Consider the following 25,622-nt stretch of genomic DNA (forward strand, 5'->3'; position numbering starts at 1 on the left):
TGAGCCAAGGTACTCAGTATCAATAGTATTTATTGCAGATTCCAGATTAACTTCAGATTCTAAAATATTTGCATTTCCACAGTGAATTATCTTAGGGATGGCACCAAAGTCTACAAATGAATTCCACTCATGTTTCATCCACACCTTTGCACACAACCCCAGAGGAACTTCATGACGTGTTTTTAGCACACCTGCATTTTGATTATTGTGTCTCACATGAAACTGAGGTGGGATTTTCCACGTGTGGAGTCATGTCAGCTCTGAAAACATTTTTGTATTTTGATATGTGTCAAATTTGGGGTTTGTTTTTAAACTCGGAATGCTCGGCTAGGGCAGTGGTAGCTATGCGACCGTGGAAACCACTGACTGATGCCAGGCTGTGCTCTTTTTAAAGGTGAGGTTGGCTGTGACTCCTCCCCAGGTTGTCATGGGAGAACCCCAAATCCCTAAGGTGCTCAGCTTTAATAACCAGATGATGAGCTGAGAATTCGTGGCTTTCATCCAAGCCATATCGCTTAGCAGATGTTTGCAGTCATCTGAAGAGCAGCCAGACACACGGATAGCTATGTGAGAGGACGTGTTCCAGGGGTAGATCTGCTTGAGGGCTAAAGCTGTGTTTTAAGTTTAAGTTACTGTGCTTAAGAGAGCTATGAACAGCCGGGTGGTGGTGACGTGCTCCTTTAATCCCAGCACTCCTGGGAGGCATAGGCAGGTGGATCTCTGTGAGTTCAAGGCCAACCTGGTCTACAAAAGCTAGTCCCAGGAGAGCTAGGACTATTACACAGAGAAGCCCTGTCCCAAAAAACCAGAGAGAGAGAGAGAGAGAGAGAGAGAGAGAGAGAGAGAGAGAGAGAGAGAGAGAGAGAGAGAGAGAGAACGGACGAATAGCTTCCTGGAATGCCGGGGCCTGTTGGTCCTGTCAGATAACCAAGCCCAGTGTTTTCACTTCTGTAAACAAGGTTGGTTGCCCCAACTGTATAGGATGTGCTTGATCACAGGGAGGCAGGAAGTGCGTAGATAAAAAGAACATCAGATTGTGTGCTTGTCCAGAATGTGATGTACCCTTGTGAGTTTTCCCTTCCTAAGCACTTGACTAACGTAATTCACATGACCATTCTCTGGGAATCCCAGGTATGGACCTAGCTAGTGCCCATTATCCTGGTCAGTATTCAATAAGGCTTGCTTCAGATTAGACTCAAAAACTGTAGCAGGGGTCTCATTCTCATCCAGTGGGATTAACAACGCCCCGTTGCCTTCCGCTCTTTTAGCTCACCCTGACCTTGGGAGAAGCACATCAAAGACTGCGTGGTAAAGGAATTACCAGCCTGTACCTCACCTTCTGCTGGCTTCCCAGGTGGCTGAATTAACAATGTGTTACTCTGGGCTGCAGTGGCATTGGCTTACTACCCAATTTAGCCAGTGTTGTGCAAGAAAGCGTCATCTCCCTTCCGCTGGGAAACAGAAGGTTTGGTTCCCAGACCAATCCCTGCTGCCACCATGCCCTCAAGTTGCGGACACTAATTCACACTGTGACTTCTCCCTTGCTTGCCTGTTATTTGACTAAGGGCATGTGTCTTAGATCTGCACTGGGCTCGCGCACCAGCCGCATCTGGCCGCTACTACTTTTCTGCATTGTGGTTAGAGAGCAGTGTGCCCAGCTAGCAGCAGAGGATGGTTTCAGAGACTATGCCAAGGAAAAGTGGACCAACAGGAGCCATCTTGCATGTCACTTGACTCCTGAAATGGATCTTGCTTCCCAAATTTCTCCCTTCCGTTTTTATTCATGTGTCCTTACCCACAAAATGCACTTTTTCAGGGTGTGCCTTGTTTTCCCCCACCCCTGCCATACACACACACACAACACACATACACACACATACACACCTCTTCTTCCTCCTCTTCCCTTTTCTCACTCTCTCCTTCCTCCTCTAACTCCTCCATCCTTCTTCTACTTTACCTCATTCCCCCTTCTTCTTCTTTTTGGTTGTTGAGACAGGATCTCAGGATCTCAAGACCTCAGGCCTTAGCTGGCCTGAAACTCAGAGATCCTTCTGCCTCTATCTCTGCCTCCCCAGCACTGGGATTAAAACCTGGACCATCACACCACCCCTTCTCTGCTTCTCTTTAAGTGTCCTGGATTGAATCAAGGTTCCCACGAATGTTAGACCTCCACCAAGCTACAGCCTCAGGTCAAACTTGCTGCCATTTCTTTTTCTGCACACCAGGCAAGCATCCTAGCACTGAACTCCAACTCCCTCTTGTGTTCTCGACTTTGTTAAAGATGAACAAAACTACCAATAATCTAGACACACCCTTAGTGTTGAACATATTTTATTTTTACCACATCCAAGGGACGGTACCATCTGTCTGTGTGTGTGTCTCTAAGTATTTAAACATGAAGAATGTTCTAGAACAGTGCTATCCAGTGCAATCTCTGGCAATGTAAATATTCTCTTTGCCCTGTCTAACAATGTATTTACTAGCTACGTATTGCCATGGAACATTTGAAATGTAGCTGGTACCACCAAAGAGCCAGATTATTCATTTAGTTAAATAAACACCTTGTGTAAAGCAGCCAGAGTCCCGGAGAGTATGCTTTTAGAATGGTGCTTTACATTGTATGTATGTGTGTGTGTATACACGCACATATGTATGTATACATGTGTATATGGACACACATATATGTATACATGTGTATATGTTAGTTGTGTGGATGTGTGTATTTGTGGATGTATACATATTCATGTGTGTACATATGTTTATACATGTGTATACATGTGTGTATGTGTATTTGGGTTAGCATGTGTATATATGTGGGTGGGTGGGTGGGTGTACTTGTATGTATGTGTGAATCTACATATTGCGTGTATGTGTATACATGTGTTTTTATATTTATGTGGCAGCCAGAGGTCAATGTTGAGTATCTTTTTCCATCACTCTCTCCCTTATTTTTTAAATCAGGGTCTCTCCCTTAACTCAAAGCTCACAGATACAGCTAGACTGTCTGGCCAGTGAACCCGAGGAGCCCATCTCCTGTCTTCATATCCCCAGTCCTGGGGTTACAGACACACATCACTCTACTGTCATATAAGAGCTGGGGATCCGAACTTAGGTCTTCATGATTTCATAGTGGCCACCTTACCAATAGAACCAACCAGAACCAGATAGAAGCAGCCCCCAGCATGGCTTTTCCAGCTAGACTAAAAACAGGCCTCTCCATGCCAACACTCAAATTCACTGACTCAGGGGTTCTAGAGTAGAGATGGAGATCCAGTTTCCAACTGCCACCCCAAGAATACTGATGTCATTGACCCCTGGTCCACATGGTAGGAGGGGCTGGCGACTCTCAGACTTGACTCCACATTGGTTTTCACCAGGAACTGAATACACACTGATGTTGGGTCCCACCTGGAGACTAATGTTCAGGGGACATCTGGGACCCTGAGATTCTTTCAATAGCCCCCCCCCCAACATGATTCCATCAGGTAGAATTAACCACATACTACACACCATGTAGTTAAAGCTTTACAAAAATAACTTGTCATTCATGAGAACAAAGCAACAGCTTTATAAACTGATCTCTGAAGAGATCTTACTGGTCCCTGGTCACACCAGCAGACAGTTGAGATTGACTCTGCCCAGCTAACTGAATGAATTCTCCACACATCTCTAAAAGGATCAGGTGTGACTTCAGAGCCATTCTTGGCAGGAGGGCAGAGCTCTGAGCATAACCCCCCCCCCCAGGCTATACCTACCTACTACACACTGACCCCTCTTCCTGCTCCTACTGGGACTGAGGGAGAAAGCAGTCAAGTACACAGAAGTTAAAGTACCAGGGCCCAGGCTGTTTGTGTAAGCTTGACATCTTTACCTGTAGGTTAAATGTGGCACTTTCCCTCCAAGAGCTGGGAAACTGGACTGGTTCCCATCCTTTTGCTTCCCACCCCATCTCTACCCCATCTTCCATGTGTAAGTCCTACTCAACTCCTAGATCCTTAAGGGTACCGCATTCTTGTTCACCCCAGAATTTTGCTGCATGATCATGGTTTCTGTAATAAAATTATTTGTTCTCTTTGTGGTCCTGCCTCCTAATCCTCCCGAATCTGTCCAGCTGTCTCTCCTGCTGCTAAACCATTCATCCCTAATCCCGCTCTACCTATGCTCATACTCAGTACAAGTCAAAGTTTATGTGCCCAGTAAACATTGTTTGAGCACCTACTATATGCTATGGGCTAGCCTCTGTTCTGGGAATACTGCAGATCACACACACACACAGAGAGAGAGAGAGAGAGAGAGAGAGAGAGAGAGAGAGAGAGAGACCGGCAGACAGAGAGAGGCTGGCAGACAGAGAGAGAGAGAGAGAGAGACAGAGAGAGAGAGAGAGAGAGAGAGAGAGAGAGAGACCGGCAGACAGAGAGAGAAAAGGTTTTAAAGGAAAAATTTGTACTAGGGATAGAGTGGCACCTAGCATACTCAAGGCCCTGAATTCCATCATTAGCAAGCTCTAAAATAGAGACTGGAAAGGAGGGAAGGAAGATGCAAGAGAGATGGAGAAAGAGGAGATATGACAAAATGACAGAGAGAGAGAGAGAGAGAGAGAGAGAGAGAGAGAGAGAGAGGAAAGAGGGTTGGATAGAGAAGAGGGAGCCATTATTCTCATGAAATTGGCATTCTGAATCTGACTGACCACAGACAGGGAACATACTGGAGACACAAAAAGAGGGGGCCTCAAGAACAGAGAGGCTGGTCTTGAAGCCACCAGGACACACATGTGAAAAGACATGAGGACACCTGTGTGACGGTTATCTTCGGTTACTACTGGGTCTGATCTGGAACCCACTAGGAGAAATGCTCTGGGTGGGTCACTAAGGATTAACAGAGAATGCCCTCCCCAGAATGGGCAACACCATTTGACAATTCCCATGCGAAGAGTGACGCACAGTGCTGCTTTTGCCTGCCTGCCTTCGCTGGGGCTGCCCAGTGCATCTACTCCATTGCTGAAGTTTTTGCTATTAGCCTTCACGGCTATCGACACCCGGCTTCTTCAGCCTCCCAGTGTGGACTGCAGACCAGCTGCTCTCCAGGAATCCTCTAGGCCTTCAGGGCCAGACTGAGACTGCTGAGGCTTCTAGCCCCCTGGACTGAGCAGCTACTGGGTTCACAGTCTTTCCAGTATGAGACAGACATCACGGGACTCCCCCAATCTTCCGTCATGAAGCCGTTCTAACAAATTCCCTTGTAATATGGGTCTATTCTCTCGGTTCTGTTCTAAAGAACTCTGTCTAATCCATCACGTGACTTAGGGAAAAGCATTGCTGGTGGAGACAATGCAAAAGCACAAAGGCCAACTTGTACCACATTCTGAGTTAGCAGGGTCTCAGTTCCTAAGCACAGATGCAAACCATGTAACCATGGGCAGGCACCCCCTCTTTCTGCTCTTGGCACCCCGATGCTTGGCATTCGGCAGGCACTCAGTCAGTAGCTTCTGAATGAACGACTGGACTCTGATGTGGATTTCCACAAGGTAGGAATTAGTGTCAAGAAACTAGCAGGATTCCCACAAAGATCTGTCCCCACTGTCCATACCTGTCACCTGCTGGAAATCACCAGGACAGGAGAAAAATCTCCCCAAAGTGCTGCTCTCTGTTGGGCATCTCCTTCAAGCCACTGCCCTTCCTCCAGCCAGTAGCTCCTCTCACCAGAGGGTGGACTGGGCTGTGCAGAGAGAACAGAGCCCAGGTAAACAGAATTCCTGAAACAGATCCCTGAGGCCTATTTTCCAGAACACAATCCTCCTGAAAGGCCTGGCTCCTGCTGCACAGAGTCGGGGTTTGAAGGGCAAACAGCGAGCGGCTTTACAAAAATGGGTTTGTTCTTCCTCTGAACCGAAAGGCAAGGCTTTGAAAGGGGATGATATAGAATTGCCTGCAAGGAACAGATCTGAGCGCAAAGACAGCAGAGAATGAAAGCCCAAAGAAGAGAGGGATGGAACAGAAGCTGCAGAGGATGCTGGGGAAGGGGGGTAGGCATTGCAGAGATGGGGAGGTTGGGTAGGGAAACTGCAGAGGTGGGGAAGCTGGAGGGGTGGAGAAGCTGCAGAGATGGAGAATCTGCTGGGGTGGGAAATCTGGAGGGGTGGAGGAGCTGCAGAGATGGAGAATCTACTGGTGAAGCTGGAGGGGTGGAGAAGCTGCAGGGGTGGAGAAGCTGGGTGGAGAAGTTGCAGGGATGAGGAAGCTGGAAAGGTTCAAAAGCTGAAGGGATGGAGATAAGGGACCTTGTAGCCCTTAGCAGGAGAGATGACAGGGCCACAGCATCAACCCGGGCACAACCACAACACCGTTTTTTAGACCAAGAGAGAGGACAATGTGAAGCCCGGGCTCCTGGGCAGCTGGGTGCTGAACAAGGAAACTGGGCTGAAAGAAGTATCCTTGCTACATCCTGCTGACTTCCTGTACTCCCCCCTCTTGCCAGCATACCTCCTAAACATGAGAACTTTTGAGGTGTCCAACCTGTGTACCCTGAACTCAGGTGAAACATCTCAGATTCTGCTGACAGGGTCCCCCTTTAGTGCACTCCCTTTGTGCTCAGCCCAGAAACTCGACACTTTCCTCTGCACAGGAGCTCAGTTGGTGGAGAGCGCCTCCCCTTAGGCACTGTCTCCATGAACAGCATCTACACACGCAGCAGCCCAGGGCCACTGGCCCTACTCAGAAGGATTCTCAAAAGCTTCCAGTTGCACCACACTCCCTTGAACTTGCCTTGACTTCTTCCTTTCTCCTTCTCAATGGAGCCTGAAGAGCAAGACGGGTCCTCAAGATAGCTGAGGACAGAGATGCGGGCAGTGGGAAACAAAGTCCAGGCTAGGAGTGGAGCTGGTTGTATACCCCGTGTCCTCTAACGGCCACGTGGACATGTCCACAACATGACCCATCTGCTGTCTGTTGTTGAGACAGGACCAGCTGAATAAACTAGCAGGACAAGGATGTCTGTACAGAGATCCCCATGTTTATCATGGTACCCTCAAGAAAAAGACAGCCCTCTGCCTCTATTTGAAGCTGGTGTAGAGGGAACCTCAAGATACAGGCAGGTTGACTGAGTGGTCACCAAGAGAGCAGAAGGCCCAGAACAGATCTTGGGGTAAGGGTGGGACACTCACACCCATTCAACAATCCCACCCCATTATCAGTGCTGTGGAGCCATGGACAGTGTCCTGAGTATCCCAGGCTATCCTGCTTGTTTACTGAGATATTCTAATTACAACCCTGCCCACCTGTGCCTTTCCCACTTAATGTACTTGGGACTCTCAGGGCTCTCTGGCCAGGAAATGTCCCAGCCGATCAATACATAGACCCAAAGGGCCACCAAAGCTGATAGGGAGTCAAATCTGCCCTTATTCAGGGACCGTCCCTTAATGTTTTGGACATCACATAAATGGAAGTATCAGTTAGTGGGAGCCTTCTGGGATTTCTGTCCCCAGTCTTTGTGCCCCACTCAACAGCTAAGAAAAGCATGATATGGAAGAGGATGCGGCACATCCCGAGTCACAGGATCGAAGCCCAGCTGAGCTGGATCTGAACTTCAGCTTCCAGGTAGCAAATACAACAGAAGTATGAAGTGTAGGTTCCAGAGGGGACTCTTTGATTGTGTGCCCACCCTTTCTACTCCCTGCCTGAGCAGCAGGCCAGTCGGGAGGCTCTGAGCCATGGAACGTCTTTGTCGGACCAACAGCCCCGCAGCACATCCCGCCCTCAGTTCCGTCGACACCTTGGGCCTGCCTTCAATCACGCTGCAACACCGCAGCCTTGTTCCTCGCCGCCCTCCTTCCTGTGCCTTCTCTAATTTCTCTCTATATATCCTTTCCGATAAGCCACCGCACATAGGGTGACTTATGGTCCCCACTCTCATCTGCCTAGCTTTTAAAGGAAAAAAGAATTAAATTGGATGGCGCACCCCAGGAGCCTGTCTGTGGCTTCAGCCTCTCTCGTTACTGGCGTTGTATCCCGCTGCGTTCTAATGGCTCCCTAATGGGCGACTTAATCTACCATTAGACCCCTCACCCAGTATCCCTGCCGGACGCCTTGGCCAGTGCGCTGCTGTCTGGATCAGGGCTTTGACAAGGTGACACCGCAGACCACATGTTGGTATCCAAAGAAAAGGACACCACAGGACTCCAAAACCCAAAAGTACCCAGAGCCCACCAAGTGCTAACATGTCCAGGGAACCGGTACCTACACTACGGGTGCCTCCATCAGTCCCCCCATTACGGACCAGAGAGGAGGGAGGCCTTGAGTTCCCCATTTTCAGACCCAAGCTAAGAATGCAAAATTGACTGTGTAACCCCCTGTCCCTGCTTTTAAAACATCAGCATCTGTTTTAAAGCATTGTTTTAAAAAAAAAAAAAAAAGTAAGGCCAAATTATACATGTGAGCTGGCAGCTCTAGTCCCATCAGCAACTTCTGGAGAAGCCCAGAGACTCCCCGAGGTGTTCTCAGAGGTCTCCTCCTGCTCTGCTCAGCGAGGATAAGAGAATAATAAATTGGCCTCTTCTCCATCCAATTAGGCAGCCGCTGTATCCTCCCCATGCTCACAAAAGGAGGAAAATGAACAGGATCATCCAGCCCTTTGATTCACATTAGACCAGTAACAGCAGCACCTCTTTGTGGCAGTCTGGGAGTTAGAGAAAACCCAAGCTCAGCTTGCACACTGAATGACCTCCTGTTCTCTGCAGCTCTTGAGTCATCCCAGCTCTACTCAGGGGCAAAGCTGGGGTGCCTTAGGAATGGGTCAGCCTGTGAGCCTGTTGCCATGGTAACCTACAATTTCCCAGAGCCATGCAACCTTTAGTGGCCTCCTGTGTGTTACTCCAGGGCTCCAGCTCACAGCCTGTCCTCCAGATAAGGTCAGCACCAAAAGGACACATTCCTTAAGGTGTCTTTCTCAAGAGGGAATGTGGAAAGTGGTCCCTACTGGGCATCTGTCTGAGCAAAGAGACATCCTCTCAGTGGCCTCTGTTTTTTCATCTGTAAAATGGAGGCGTTTGCTGTGCTGACCTTGAAGCTGAGGTCTGAGAGTTCTCACTTTGATCTCTGAGTGTTCAACAAGTATGAGGAAGGACCACTTTCTGGTCTGCCGCCATTAGTCAGAGCTCAGGAAGGCAGTCTGTCGGCTCTCTTCCTAAGACATGTCTGGACTGTCTGTAGCAGGATATAGGACTCCCACTCTTTTTGTATTTTTATAGTTAGTTTAAATTTTTAATTATATGTCTGTACACAGAAGCAGGTGGCCGGCTGACAAGAATCATCAGATGCCCACAGAACTGGAGGTATGGCTGGTTGTAACCCACTTGGCATAGATCCTAGGAATGCTCCCAAGTTAGGATGCCAGTCCTCTGAAAGAGCAGCACGCACTCTTAACCACTGAGCCATCTTGACAGCCCAGGCCCAGCACATTCTATAACTTCCTCCCCTGTGTGGAGAGCACTGTCTCCCCCTGTCTCTTCGGCTTTCCACGTAGTCCACCGAAGCTCTCTTCCTTCACTCTGGTCCCCTGATCCTCACCCTCCTCTGATCTCTCTTAGGCTCCCTTCTAATGGCCACTGACATGCTCACTGCCATTTCCCTGTGGTATGGAGGAACAGCGTCGGTCGTGCAGATGCGTCTTATCTCCTTGGAGACAATGACCTCATCCTATTCTTTCTTTCTACTGTAGCAGTGTGGCTTCGACATAACAGGTGTTAAGTCAATATTTGCCAAAGATCTGTTAAGTGAATGAATCAATTAGATTCCCTGAAATAACCAGGGAGATTCGGTGAGTGTTAGTCAGAAGTTTGAGAGCTCTTCGTGTTCGCGATGGATTTGAACCAAACCAGAGGAAACTTCCAGAGCTATCAGTAGTACTCGTAGACCTGTAATGCTAGTATTTGGGATGCAGATGCAGGAGGAGCATAAGTTCTGGGCCAGGCTGGGCTACATGGTGAAAGACTATATATAAACAACAACAACAGCAAACTCCTGCGTGCAGAGTGCTATTTTCAATTACGTGGAATATTCTTGTAAGTCTCCCTTTTGATAACTGTCATCTCAAGATCCCAGCCAAGGATGTTAAGAAAGATTAGCAGAGTGATGTTCCCAGGATCTTATTGGTTCTCACTGACAGACACCAAACTAGAACCAAGTCACTTCCCTGGAAGTGGAGCAGGGAGAAAAAATTATTTGCATGCATGCCCTAAATTTGGGAACTGGTTTCAGAAAACCCTGATAGGAGGTAAACCGAAAGAACAGGAAGCCAGGAAGAGGGTCAGTAAGGAAGATGTCTCGGCAGGCAACTGAGAGGACAAGCCTCAGAACCAACCTCCACCCAGCAAAGCAGCATGGGTGTGTACCCACCAATTCTCACCCTTCTGGGATGGCAGGGCAGAGGCTGAGCACACGAACAAGGTACAGAGAGAGGAGCAGGTGTGTGCAGTGAGAAGCCGCTGTTGCCCATGGTGATGGTACCGGCCACAGGATGTGGGCCAACATTCTCTATACCAGGATGGGCTGGTGAAAGGAGGAACACCTGGGGAAATCAGGCATCTTGGGCACACACGTCAAGGTGCCCTCACTGGGTGCTAAGGCTTGCTCTTCTTTCAACCAGGGCCACAGCTCAGCCTTGCTCACAAACGGCACATAAAGCACACACAGGTCTTACAAAGCTCCCGTTTCCCAGCGTTCTGGTCTAGGGCTGGATGGGGGACACTTCCTCCAAGGCATTGTGATGGGTTCAGAACACTCCTGGTTGTTATTCCCATGACCCCATCAGCCTCCTTTATGTATGCTACACCTCACAGCTGGGGACTTGACTCCCTGGGTTCAAACATGCACCATGGCAACCTGACCACCTGAGCTAGATCTCCAGAACTCAAGCGAAAGCCTGAGACCATGGAGTGTGGCTGTAATCCCAGTGCTCCTATGGTGAGGTGGGAAATCCAGGGAGTCCCCAGGACGCTCATGGGCCAGCTAGCCTGGAGTAGGCAATGCATCTACACACAAGAGAGACCTGCCTCAAAAACAAAGAGAAAAGTAAAGACCAACATCAGAGGACGGATGGACAGACAGACATACACACATTTTAGAACTATTAACATATTAAAACATATTAAAAAAAATCCCCAGATACTCCTCACTGTTGTGGAACAATATTTCTGTACTCTGTAAGGATGTGTCTTTGCCAAGGTGCCTTCTGACTGGTTTAATGAAGAACTGAATGGCCAATAGCTTGGCAGGAAGTTTGGCAGGACTTTTGGGGAGGAAAAAAAAAGAAGAAAGGACATGAATTGAGGTCTCTGGCAGATGGCAGAGGACACAGAGAGGAAAACAGAAGGTGCAAAATGCAAAGAGAAGAGGTAAAAAGTCCTGAGACAAAATGTAAATTAATATAAATGAGTTAATTTAGGTTATAAGAGCTAGTGGGACAGGCTGAGCTTTTATAATTAATAATAAGTCTCCATGTTGTTTTTGTGAAGTGTCTGCCCAAAGAAAAGTCCATCTACACATCACCTGTGGAAGGAGAAAGAGGTGGTGCCTACAGGGCTAAAGAGCTTTGCTTAGGGTCACTGGTGTAGTCAGTGCCAGATCCACACTTGAGCATTGCCGGATTCAGAGGCCATTTCTGATTTAATTTTTATGTTCTTATTTGAAAGGGGGAAATGCTGGCCTATTGACCCCCTCGATGACAATCATAAAGGAGCTTTTCCCGGTGCAAATGTCGGTGAGCTCCCAGGTCAACAACTTGATGACTCCCCACCAAGCAGACAGAGGCCTTCCTGGGGTACGCATGGGAATCTAGCTCTTCCCTCCACCCAAAGCGACTTCCCTGCTGTCCCTGCTGGTGAGCCCGAGGCTTTCCCCACCAACCTCCAGCTCACTAATGCCTTTCCTAGGCTCAGCTTCCTGGGGAGTCTGTGTGGTCAAAGGAAGGGAAGGGAAATCTGGGCTCGAAGGAAAGAAAACTATTCCATCCTCCTCTTTAGGGTTCTGCCTCAGTCTGACAAGAAATGAACAAAGACAGGCTAACAGGAGGAAAGTGCGTGTGTGTTCTGTGCTACAAGCACCTCTGGGGGGAAATAAAGACCAGAAAGATCTAAAAAAGAGTGTTGTCACACTAGATTTGGTGGAGAACAGAAGGCCAGAGGAAAGGGGCATAAGCTGGCTAGACATGGCAGTGCACACCTGCAATCCCAATGTACAGGAAGTTGAGGTAGAAGGTTCCAGAGTTCAAGGCCAACATGATAAAGTACAAGAAATACACAAATCAATGAAGGTTATAAGCTAATATGGTGGGGAAATGGCTGTGTTTGCCCTAAGTTACTCCGTGTGATCTACACCGCGGTTTTTTTCACTGTGCCATGACCCCAGAGACTCCATTTCATAAGCAGCCTTTGACTCTGTTTTGAGGATGGAGGCTGACGCTACACCTGGGTGAGCATGTGAGCAACCCTGACTGTCGGACAACATCCATGCAACACAGCCTGGTGATGATTTATTCCTCAGAGGAGAAACGGAGTCACCTTGTAAATTTACCAGGCGTTCTGGGAGTGCAGGGGAACAGGAGAGTCATCATAAAACCCAGGCCCAAGACCCTACCAGACACACCAGTCCAAGGTAAGGTGAGAAATCCTTCACCTGGAGCCCACAAACAGGTGGACAGCTAGCACTGAGATGGCAATGGCTCATCTACCCTCCACCCAAGGGACCAATAGGCAGAGAACTCCAGCCTGTCTAGGGGCTTCAGCTCTATCTGTCCCTGCCCTTGACGGAGCCTGCTCAACTTGCCATCTGCTCCTCTGCCCCGTTCACTATCTGGACCTGCTCTCCATGTGTCTGTTCTTCTATATGGAGCCAGTCCTGTCCTTTTCATCTCTGCTCCTGATCTCAGCACCTCAGCCCTGTTCCAACCTGTAGCCTGGTGGCGGCACACGGCAGCGGCAGCATCAGCACCAAGGCCCCTCCGTGTAGGGATAAGCCCTCCCCTTGTGGGCGGGCTGCCCTCGGGCGTATGTTTACTGATAAATTAGGCGCAGAGAGGCTGCGCTTCCCTTCCCTTCCTCCCTGTCTCCACCGGCTACTCCGCTGGAACCTTGGTTTCGTGAGTCTGGTTTTGTTATTAAACTTGTTCAAATACCTATTATCATTGGTGCTTATTAATCCAACCGCTGCACCTCCGGGTGCAGATAGCTAGCTGATTGGTTATCTCATTTTGACAGACTCCTTTGCATTTCTTCCCACTCAGGCCTCAAGACTGAAATAAAAGAACCCGTGCCTGCTTCTTTCAGCCAGGACCATCAGTTAAGGCCCATGGGGAAAACTGCTGCTGATGAAAACCCCACAGCTCAGAAATTTATTGTTATTCAAGAAAGTCTGACAAGGTAAAGAGACACAACTGTGTTCATCTGTGTTTCAGACACAACGTGTCATAACACTGAGCAAGGCATCTTGGGGGTCCCTGTCTTTGTGGGTGAGGATGTCCTTTCACTTTGGGCATGAGGAGGAAGACTTTTCCACATCACGAAAAGGCTAGAACTACTGCTTCCTCTTCTGGCCTTCAAATTCCTCCAGCTCGGGGCAGTACATTCCGAAGCTGTCAAACTGCCGCACAATTTATTTCATTCAGAATTCAGAATGGGAACTCATAAGATTATGTCCACGTGCCCCTCAACAGGACTCAAACCACTGAGCTACAGCCCCAGCCTCCCACCCCGAGTTTTTCTCCCTTTGGGACAGATGTTCACTAAGTTACACAGACTGGCCTTGAACTCCCTCCGCCCAGGCATACCTCAAACAGAACATCCTAAGAGTCTTGTGTCAAAGCCTCCCAAGTAGTGGGAAATATATGAACAAGCCAACTTTTTTTGGGTGAGGGGAGGTGCTTTTTTGAGACAATGTCTCATGTAGCCCAGGCTGGCCTTAAACTTTCTGTGTAGCCAAAGATGATCTTGAACTTCTGATCCTACTGTCTTCACCTCCCTGGGTTTACAGGAATGGACCACCATGTCCACTGACTGTTTTCAATCAGTGAGATGAACTCCTTTGAAGCTGGTTCCCCTAAACTCCACACATACACAGACTCCTTATTGCTGGGCATCTTCAGGCCATACTGGGGCTGCCAGATTTACACCCCTGGGCAATTTACCCCTGGGATCTCTTCTTTCTCAGAATGTCAAAACAAGATCCCAAGATTCCAGGAGCAAGGCTTCTGCTTCCAATGCATTCTGTGGTGGTCAGAGGAACACAGGATATAGAGGGCCCCACAGACCCCTGGTTCAAACCGATTAGTGTCGCCTGAGTCATCTGTGCCCCAGAATGTGGTGAACACAAGTCTGTCTTCCAATGCTTTGTGGAGGACTGTTTCCTGAATCTTCTAACCCACAGGGCTCTGCCATGAGGGGGTAGCAGTGGGGAATGGTAGAGAAAGGGTAAGGGAGTAGGGGAGAGGTAGGACAACAGTAGCTCGAAAATCTCACAGGTCTGAGGCAAATGCCCCTGGACAGCAATGCCAATGGCCACTTGTATTAGCACTCCCTGTGTGATGGGAGACAAGTGCCCCAGGTTCCTATAACTCTCATACCAGCCAGAAAAGCTGAGGATCACTACTGTGCCTGCCTGCCGTGCCAGGAGTCAGAGGCCTGATGCTTTCTCTCAGGAATACCCAGCCAACAGAGGGAGCCAGGCCAAGCCCAGAGTCCCCAATCCTCAGTGCCACTCCCCGGGTCTCATGCTCGAGCTCCCTGAAGGTTGGAGTTTCCTTCCTTGTTCTCTTACTGACTTCTCCAACTGTAAGCTGCAGTGGAGGGTAGCCTGAGGATCAGGGAATGTGTAGGTCTTGTAGGAACCCAGATAATGGAAAGAAACTGAGACGAAAATGTCCTGGATTCATGGCGCTGGGAAGGTAGCTCAGTGAGTAAAATGTGGGCCACTCAAGTTCAGCTCCCTGGCCACAGGTAAAAGCCAGCATGGTGTCTCACACCTATAACAGTGCTGAGGAAGCAGACAGGCCTATTTCCTAGAACGGGTTGACCAGTCCAGAACAATTGGTAAGCTCCAGGTTCATCAAGAGATCCTCTCTCAAAAAATAAAGAGGAAAACAATAGAAGAGAACACTTGACATCAACCTCTGGCTTCCATGTGCATATGTATATATACACATGGCATGCACCTATGCACACACACAGACAAATATACTGCGCAAGAGAAGGTAATGTCCCGGATTCAAATTCTGACTCTGTCCTATGGCTGAGCCTCTAGCTGCCTCACCCCTGGTAAATGCTAAGTAGAAAATGTGTAATTGTAAATTCTATCTTGCTGGGTCTATTAGAAAAACTTTGGGGGCAGTTGTGTTCTAAAGTCCTCATCTGTGGAAGTTGGGACTAGAAAAGATTTTACAGGTGACATTTATGCAGTAGGATGAGGAAAAAGTGAGTTGGGGGAGGGGAGGATGGAAAAGCTTCTGATCCACAGAATAGTCAGCCAATGCTAATCTGTAGAGTGGAAAGGAAGGGCCCAGAACTTGCTTCCCAGGGCCCTGCTGGGCTGGAAGAAGGTGACACGCAGGAGGCCCTGAGCCTAGGAACATATCATATGAGGAATGAACAGTCTCGCTGCAGCATGCACCAGCCGGTGGCTAACAAAACCTGAGCCTCATCATGGATGAGGCCCACCTGCAGGAGGGAATAGGATGTAGAAGAGGGGTCCTTGAACTTCATAGAGCCACATGGAAGCACAGTGGGCTTCAAGGCCTGTGTGATAAGCCATCACATGAGGTTCTGCCACCATTGCTCTGGGCTCGACTCTGCTGGGCTGTCGCCATGCACAGACTCCGCATAGCTTCTGAACAAGGGACCTCAGGTTCTCAACGGCATGGGCACAACACTCAGTTTTGCCTAGGGACTGTGTTACACCCCAGATAACTGGTACCCCCTCCAGGGGTCCTGACTCTGTAGGTACGAACTGAAGTACAGAATGAATAAATGGAAAAACAGGCCCTGTGTTTGTTTACACACTGACTGATCAGCACTTCTGTGGTTGTGGAGTTGAAGAGATAGCTCAGAAGTTAGGAGTACACTCTGCTTCTGTAGAGGAGTCAGGTTTGATTCTCAGCACCCATGGGAGACAGCCTTCACAGTGTCTGAGTTCATGTACACAGGCATCCACACAGGCATACAATTAAAAATTAAATAAGTCTTTAAAAATATCTTGGGCCAGACATATGTGCCAGTACGTAATTTTCGTCACAGCACTTAGAGGTAGAAACACGTGAATTCTTTGAGTTCAAGGCCAGCCCGGTCTACATGGTGAGTTCCAGGTCATCCAGGGCCACATAGTGAGATTCTGTCTCAAAGAAAAAAATAAAAAAAAAAAAATAAAAGCCCAGTTTTTGTGGTTGTGCAAAGTTAAAATGTTGCAATTCTGGAGCCAAATTATTTTGGGCTATCTTTAGTTCTTTTCCTGGAATGTACAAACAGACTGTGTCTTCCAATAAGCCCAAGGCCAAGCACAGTCATCAGACAGCATCTGAGGCCTACAGCAAAGATGCCCTGCTTTCCTGTAACCCACCTGCCTGATGCTCCCCCCAGCACATTTTTTAAAAGACTTGGTTTATGAATTTCTTTGCTCTGTTACTGAGAAACCTTCCTGAAACGGCTATCATGGTGGAACACGGTACTGGGGAGATCCTGAACATGTGTTCCTGGGTCACGGTCGTTCATGTCTGGCTTCAGAATAAACTGTCTCTTATTTCCTCTGAGGTCAGAGCTGTGTCTCTGCCACTTACTGAGGGTACAGAAGCGTTGATTTCATCTTGATGAAGCCAAAGAGGTCAGAGGTCATTATCAAGATGAGCCGGAAAAGGTCCAAGCATTCACAGAACAGGGAAGGTCAAGGGTGAGTGTGTGTGTGTGTGTGTGTGTGTGTGAGAGAGAGAGAGAGAGAGAGAGAGACAGAGAGAGAGAGACAGAGAGACAGAGAGACAGAGAGAGAGAGAGAGAGAGAGAGAGAGAGAGAGAAAGGGAGAGAGAGAGAGAGAACGCGCGAGAGCGAGAGAGAGAATTTGAGTGTATGCTTGAGTGTGGAGTCACTCAATCTCAAGTGTCATCCCTCAGATCCTGTCCACCTTGTTTTCTGAAACAGCATCTTGCATTGGCCTGGAGCTCATATAGGCCGGACTGGGTGGCCAGTGAACCCCAGGGCTCTGCCTGTCACCAGTTTTCCAGTGTTTGGGCTATAGTCATGCACCGCCATACCCAACTTTCTTATGTGGAACCTGGGGATTCACTCTTTACGGACTCAGTCATCTCCTCCGCCCAGGGATTAGGCAGCTAGTTCTCCCCACGTAGAGGCATTCTTTGCTCAGCCTGCCAGAACAGGAACAGAATGGGGTTTCTGTTTCTGGCTGTGTCTCAGGCTGTTTGTGGGGTGCTGAGTGAGAGGCGGGTTCTCACTCTGCCTCTGTGGACGGGGTGGTGGCACTGTATCCCTTTATCTTCCTCATGGCCATGAAGGAGCTGAGGCAAAACACTTCACATTGGCATTGGGTTTCTTCACGCTGACATCGCCTGGGCACTTAGCTACAGAAAGGGCCCAGCAGCCTGTCCATCCTACATGAGCGAGCTACATGTGGGAAGCATCTCCCATAGGAGGTCCTGGGAAATTGCCTGGCTCCCTGGAGTTCCAGGGCTGTGAGGAGCTTGAGCAAACCATCCCTGAGGCAACTCTTCCCTCCCACAGCTCCCTGTCTCACCCCACCCACCTCTAACAGAAGCCTTCAGTCTACATCCCACTCTAGACAACAACTCACCCAGCTTTCCTTCACAGACTTAGTTAGTTCTCTTTCTAAAGGGAAGGCGCTCATTGTGCCTTTAGCTTCTCTTTGGACTTCACTGTCCTGTGAGAATGAGAACTTAATTCGACTCATCTCTTTCCTGGAGTCCCTCGGTTTGTCTATGAAGCAGTTTCATAGACAAAAAAATCTACATAGACCTAAGGAGGTAGAATGATTCTCTCTCTCTTTCTCTCTCTCTTTCTCTCTCTCCCTCCTTCTCTCTCTCTCTCTTCCTCTCTCCCTCCCTCTCTCTCACTTTCTCTTCCTCTCTCCCTCCCTCCCTCCCTCCTCCCTCCCTCCTTCCTTCCCTCCCTCCCTCCCTTTCTCTTTCTCTCCCTCCCTCCCTTCCTCCCCCCATCCCTCTAGTATAGTTTTTGGATATCTCAATGTGAAGGCATTTTCAATTACAAATTTTACTCTCATATTTTCATACAGGCAGATTCTCTTACCATTTCCCACATTCTCTTGTCTCCTGGGTGACCTGTAACGCACCATGCTTCGAACCCCTTTAAACAACTTCTCAAACAAACAAACACCCATGAGCCCCTCAACAACTGAGCAGCCATGAACTAGAAGCACCATAAACAGGGCAGAGACAGGATAAATTCCAAGTAAGTGGTACCGGGTTCTAGAATGTGGAAAACGAGAGCTGGATTCTACAGTAGAATCCAGAAGAATGGGGGAAGCGGGAAGTGACATGGAGGGTCTCATTATGGAGTCTTTAGATCTGCTAAGTTCCTATTAATCCATTCCCGTGTGGAAACTGAGGCTCCAGGTGAGGAAACAGGTCAATCACGCATCTTTAAGTCACAAACAACAGAAATCGTGGCCAGAAGGAAGCCTGAGGCCCAGCCCAAGTCGGGGCTGGGGTGAGGGGGTGGGTTTGGCGGTTGTGATGAGACGGACCCAGCCCACCTGTAGGCAACACCATCCTTGCAAGCCTTCTTCCCCTGAGTGCGGCCGTAATTCATCTTTAATTTCTGCCGCTGGGTCTGCGGAGCAGCTAATCATGAGCGCTAATTACTGCGACAAGGCTTCTCCCTTCTCTTTTTATGTTTCCATATTAGCCTGTTTAGTATGCTTTGTGTCTGTTTATTTTATGGCCGGAAATACTTTTAATAGCCTAGTAAATTGAAAATGGACTTCACGACCATCTGACTTCACCGGAGTTTTACAACCATTCAATTAATGGTATCAGTAATCTTCCTTCATAATTAGGCGGTTAGTAGCTTTGTGGAGCACTGCTGTTAACTAAATTAGAACTCAGTAACCACCTAATCGTATTTTGGGGGGCTCCAAATGGGAATCCAGCCAGCTTGGGGGCTGCCAGGATGGAGAGACACGATTAGCTGGCTGTAAATACCGCCTGCAAATGTATGGTTTATTACGGTGATAACGGGCTTTGTAGCTCACATAAATCTGCGGGTTCCCGCTGACAGAGGAGAAATGGGCTCGCCTTGGTTGCTAGGAAATAGAGTTAGTTCCTGGGTCTCACATGCTCCATTGCCTTCTCCTGGCAGCTGATGGATTCTCTACATGAGGGGGAGCTGCCAAGAGTCACCCCACAGCGGAGGGAGAGGGCATCAAATCCGGTTCCCTCTGGAGTCCACACCCAAGTGAGTCCATTCCAGGCAAGCTACGCCAGTGAACACAGCACAGCCACTGGTGAAAGACACGGGGGACCGGAAGCTTAGATAAGAGCCTGGGAAGGCCACAGCGGATTGTGAGCGTCAGAAAACAATCCCAGTCCCTCATCTGCCCGAGACTGGCTGCCAACTGTCACATTCTGAAAGGAGACAGATTGTTGAAGTGCATGCGAACTGGTAGCTGCACCCTCTCACTCAAGTGATCCTCTTTCCATATATTTACACCACTTAACTCCCTCCGATGTATTGGACAAGGAAAAAAGGGTACTTAAAAAAAAACATAAATGTTCCTTGTCAGATACATTTTAATAGCCCAAATATTTTTCATAATAAAAAGCAAAAAAAAAGGCTAATTGCATAAGGTAATTTATTCAGTTAGATATGTGACACTCCCCAGATGTCCAGAGAGCAGGTTCAAAACCCTGAATAAAGAAAGCTCTATGCCCCCTTCCCCAAAAAACCACCAACTATGTCTGCCAGTTTTCAAATCTCGTAAACTCATGAAGTTGGTTAAACTTTGAACTTTGGCTTGGTTTTGGATAACAAGAACCACCGGGTAGTTGTCTGAGGAAGAAGTGTTTTGTAGAGCAGGTAAAACCATACGTACTCTCTGGGCTGCATGGTTTTGTTACCTTACATCTGGAAGCCAATGCTACGGACGCAAACTGGCTGCTAAGATAGTGTCCCTGTGCCCTGGCTGTGTGACTCTGGCAACTTGCTCATCCTTTGTGGGTCTGTGGATCAGCTGTAACACTGAGATCCTCTTCTCTCATGATGGAAGGAAATGACAGAAGGGAAACGCTTACCCCAGAGAGTATGTATGATCTGAGGAGATCTGCAGATCTGAGGAGAACTCACCTCCTTTCCTTTCTCCTGCTCTCACTCCCTGAAATGCCCAAGCAGACTCTGCTCCCTTCCATCCAGCTCAGCAAGTGCCATGTTCTCTAGAAGACTTGATGACGCCCATGCTCAAGACACTGTTGGTCCAGCGGTTTGCTTAGCTCTACCTGTTGGGGACTTGAGGTATCTTCTGCAATCTGCATAAACAGCCCCCCATGGTTCTGTTGTGGGACTTCCCTTAAAATAAAAAATACCTCCAGAAAGATGGTGACACTTCATGACTCCAGGAGACAGAAAAGCAGGAATCAACTCTATGAGAAACTGAAGAGAAAGTGCTGTACCACGTGGCAAGTGAGTTAGCCGGTCTTATCAGAATCATATTGGGTGACATAAATTTTTTCACCCCCCCAGAGAACTGACCTCTAAGAGTTGCAGAAAAACCCCCTCTACACTTCAAGCCCTGCTTGTCTACTATCAATTTCCCTCCTCTTATTTGTGTGTATGTCTGTGTGTGTGTGTTTCTGTCTATATATGTATATGTATATACACATGCACACACATATGAAAGCCAGAAGATAACCTTGGGTATTTTTCCTCAGGCATCATCCTGACAGGCTCTTTCATTGACCTAGAACTCACAAAGTAATCCAGGCTGGCTGCTCAGTGAAGTACCATGGACCTGTCTGTCTCCACCGCCACAGTGGTGGGATTATGAGGACACACCTCCATTTTGATTACTTTTACATGGGCTTGAATCACGCCATAGCCCTTGCCTTTTCAGCACTTCACTGAGTGATCTTTCCAGCCCACGCTCTTTCCTCATTTTTGAGACAGGATCTCTGTAGTCTACCCAGGCTGGCCTTGAACTCTTGAGCTCTGGCAACCCTTCTGTCTCAGCATCTCCAGTAGTAGAGACTATGGGTGTGCACCAACATGTCTGGCTCAGTTCACCTGTATCATCTGGAAGAAGCCAAGGAGGATGAAGAAGAAAGAAGGCAAAAGGAGTCAGGGAGGGGTGGCAGACACTGGATGGAAAGGACTTTGTAAGTCACTGGAGGGAAGTCATACTCTATTCTAAGACAGTGGAAAGCATTAAAGAGTCTAAGGTATGTAAGTGGTAAGGCTGGGACATGTATAACAGTGGGGTACAGGGGTGAAGTGGGGCAGAGCTCAGAACTCTGCTATAGATGGAGGCAAAACCCTCCAGTTGCCCTGGGTACCGAGTCTGCTGCATAGGATGGAGTGATCGCTAAAAGCGCCCATCAGGAGCAGCCAGCTCCAGATTCTCTGAGTGCACAGCCTGTAATGCCATGCTGGGTACTCAGCTGTGTCAGGCCAACTGAGGAATGAGGCTGTGCACCAGTAATTTATGTACCTGTTTGAACTCTGGGCTTGCAAATAAATTTAGTTCCTGGCCAACAGCCTAAGCACGTGTGCCGGCTGGAGGGCTGCCATGGAGGCAGGCAGGGCGGTAATTGAGAGCAGATGACATCCTGCCGGGCTGCTCTTGGAGGGAAGGAGCCACCCACCACCACCACTCCCTGCTTCTCCTGTCCCACTCCAAGCCCTGGGGAGCAGGGACCAGGCCAACTAAGGGGCAGAGCTCAGCTCAAGACAGAACCCCGCCCCCCGGAGTTCTGTCTTGTTTCCAAGGTCGCACTTACACCTGGCGTGAACCTGAGCAAATGAATCTCTTGGAACCTCAGATTGCTTGCTGTCAGATGGAACAATGCAGCTACCTACACTCCAGGTCGTGGCAAGGGTGAACTAACCAACATACAGCAATGTGCTGCTTAACACCAGGATGATAATGAGACTTGGAGGAGAGTGTTGAGGGGATAAATTCACTGAGAAGCATCCCAGGACATGTTCACACACCCAGCTGCTGTAGTGGCCCTGCCTTGGCTCTGGCACCCACAAGGCATGGCCTGTTGCTGCCTGTATCAGGATGCCCCAAACAACAGGAGCTTAAAGCAGGCACAGGGAAACTGAGGCACTAGAGATTCTTTTAATAAAAGATGCCTAAGGCAGCATCTGGTGTAATATGGTATGGAGGTTTAAAGAAAACCTTCTTATAGAAAAAAGGAGTGCATGCTAAAAGAAAGAAAGTATGGTAGAGACAAGGTGCAATGTAACCCACTCACTGCCACGGTTAGTCATGATGTGATGCTCCAAACTGCACTGCTGTATGCTTGCATGCATGCAGGAGTGTATTTGTGTTGTGTGCACATGCACACCCACCTCTCTCTCTCTCTCTCTCTCTCTCTCTCTCTCTCTCTCTCTCTCTGTGTGTGTGTGTGTGTGTGTGTGTGTGTGTGTGTGTGTGTGTGTGTGTGTGTGTGTGGGGGGGGGGGTGCTGTATGGAGGCCAGAGGTCAACCTCAGGTGTTGTTCCTCAGGTGCCATCTGCCTTGTATTTTTGAGAAGGAGTCTCTCTCATTGGCTGGAAGCTTGCTGGTTGGGTTAAGCTGACTAGCCAGTGGGCCCCAGGGATGCGCCTGTCTCGGTAGCCCCAGACCTGGGAATACAAGTATATACCACTATGACAGCTTTTTCACATGGCCTATGGGGTTTTAACTCGGGTTCCTAGGCTTGTGTGGCCAGCCTTTCCAGCTGAGACCCTTTCCCAGCCCTGTAATGCACTTTTATGTGATTGGCAGTGTTTTTGAGCACCAACTTTATCACCAAAATGTAACTCCTTATGCTATGACTTCACAACAAATCACTTGGACACTGAGAATTTTCTGTGCTTTATAATCTTTCTAGACAACCATCGTCCTCATGGACCACTAGTAAAATGTCACCATATGGGTTGCATGTGTGTGTTTGTGCACACACACATGCTACTTAGAGCACGAGCTTGGGTCCTACTCACTGCTGATAGTAGTCTTACTATCACATGGACCCAGGCCATCACTGGACATTGTCCCTTCAATCATTAAGTTGCCACCCTGTGTCCGTGGTTTAGATGCTGAAGACACAGAGACAAACAACACAATCTAGTTTCCTCAGAGTCTCCTTCACAGCTTAGTTTTTAAAAGATCTGTTTTATTTTATGCATAGTGATGTTTGTCTGCAGTATGCATGTGTACAGTGCTCATGGAAGCCAGAAGGTGTGAGATTCCCCCCAGCCAAGTGGGTGCTGGGAATTGAACTAGGGTCCTCTGGAAGAGCAGCCAGTGCCCTTAACTGATGAGCCATCTCTCCAGCTCCTCATAGTTGCAGTTTAAAAAAGAATTTAACCCCCAAATTGAGGAGAAACTTGACAATTCCTTGCATTTCTATAAAGCTGAGGAGTGCATCATCTAAATAGCTCCCCATTGGGTTGCTGAAATTTCTTCCCTGGAGACATGTATCTGCCTCCTTCTCTATGTGCCAAGAGCAAACCAAAGTTCAATGCTACCACAGTGCACCCTGGGGAACCAATGTGTTTTGCTGACTGTCCTTAGAGAGTAAAGGTCAAAGGTGACTGAGAGGAGTGGGGGTGAACCTAAAGCAACTACATAGGAAGGCTTCTCTGCATCTTCCTGGATGACATCCCAACCCTGACTGTGTATAAATGCCTTTCCCATGGTCTCCCCAACCACATACTCAAGCTATGCCCCAAGACCCCAAACCACAATAGGGCCAAACGACATATAAACGGTTGAGAGGAGTAGCAAGATCCTCAGGCAAGGGTCCAGTAATTCTTCTAGGAGAGAATACCAGCAGTTCACAGGTCCAGTTGTGATGGCTGATGTCAAGAAGATGCAGCTGACCTCAGGAGCATGAGAGGTTGGTGCCGCAGAGAGAGGGAGATGCTGCTGTGACTCTGAGCCTCAGGAGTTTCCACTTAGGCGTCCAACAGCCCAATGAAGAACTGGCTTTACCACCCACATTTTATCGAATGGTGTGTGTGTGTGTTCTTAGAGATTCCACCAACTGGGTAATATCAGAATTTCCGAATGATCTCCCCACTGCCAGGACACAGTGCCTAAGCCATTGTGGGGTCTGTTGTCTTCAGGTGACATGTGTTGGTGGGAAGCAAGGAGCAGCGGGCATAAATTTCAGCCAGAGTAATTAAAGCAGGGACTTCTGAGAATAGGGACTAAGATGGATGGGCGAGGGTCAGCAGGGGACGTGCTGACACTTTCCATAAGTTTAATGTGTTCTGTCTGGAGGCAAGAATTCAATTAATTCATTTCTCAAGGTGCAATACTGACTTCAAGCCCACTGGACAGTGGCCATTCTGCCTTTCGGAGGCCTGGAGTTAAAACGTGTTACTTGCTGTCTTTGTCTTGCCCTGGACACCACAAAACACAAGGACCTCTGCTGGCCGGACCCTCCGGAATGAAAGGCCTGGTGAACAGCTCTGAGCCCTGAGAAAGCTTCAACACATGGCCCCTTAATTAGCCTTACAGCTAAGCAAAGTGGGCAAAGCCTTAATGCCGGTGCTTGCGGGTGGCTGCAGCCAGGGTCCATGCTGCCTGGGGGTGCTGTGAAAGGGCTGCAGGTGGACGTGGGCGTCCCAACAACTAGGAGGCTCCCCTGCAGGGCAAGCCAAGGCTGCTTAGCATACTGCTATGTGTGTGACAAGTTTTCTTGGTGTTCTTGTTTGGTTTCAGTTGATGTGATAAACACCACGAGCCACAGCAACTTAGGGGAGGAGAGGTTTGTCTGACTTCCAAGCCGTAGTCCATCCCCGAGGGAAGCTGGCCTGGTGAGTGATTGGGTTTTTTTTCCAACATGACAAAACTTAGACTCATCTGGGAAGCAAGAACCTCAGTTAAGAGAATACCTCCATCAGACAGACCCATAGGCAAGCCTTCAGGGCACTTTCTTAGTTGATGATTGATGTGGATAGGCATAGGCCACTGTGGGCAGTGCCACCCCTAGGCAAGGGGGGCCTGAGTTATATGAGAAAGCAGGTGGAGCAAGGCAGGAAAGCAGTGTTCCTTCACGGTCTCCGCTCCACATCCTGCCTCTGGATTCCTGCCTTGGCTTCCTCTGACGACAAATTGGAACCTGTAAGCCAAACAAACCCTTTCCTCCCAAGGTTGCTTTTGGTCAGGGTCTTTATCAAAACAACAGAACTAAGACAGGCGCCCAGGGAAGCACTGCCCACGGCGGGCTAGGCCCTCCCACATCACCGTTAATGAAGAAAATGTCGAAAATGTCCCATGGACATGCCTACAGGCCCATCTGATTGAGACAATTCCTCAAGCAAGGTTTCCTTTGCCCAGGTGACTCTAGTTTGCATCAAGTTGACAAAAAAAAAAAAAAAAAAAAGAAAAAAAAAAAA

The 25,622-nt window shown here is 48.6% G+C and overlaps 1 protein-coding gene and 1 long non-coding RNA gene across 6 annotated transcripts in view; one reads left to right on the forward strand and one right to left on the reverse strand.

Moving 5' to 3' along the window:
* The window catches only part of Prok2 (prokineticin 2), a 339,608-nt gene that overhangs the window by 269,373 nt on the left and 44,613 nt on the right, over positions 1-25,622 (reverse strand). The gene's annotated exons all lie outside the window — the stretch shown is intronic.
* LOC126506072 (uncharacterized) lies at positions 13,279-20,968 on the forward strand. Its single transcript, XR_007593094.1, has 3 exons — positions 13,279-13,408; positions 18,292-18,467; positions 19,377-20,968. It is a non-coding gene; the product is annotated as an uncharacterized lncRNA (long non-coding RNA).

The sequence above is a fragment of the Alexandromys fortis genome, unplaced genomic scaffold (assembly GCF_014885135.2).
Source record: "Alexandromys fortis isolate MF-2015 unplaced genomic scaffold, M_Fortis_MF-2015_v1.1 scaffold_48, whole genome shotgun sequence".
Taxonomy (NCBI): domain Eukaryota; kingdom Metazoa; phylum Chordata; class Mammalia; order Rodentia; family Cricetidae; genus Alexandromys; species Alexandromys fortis.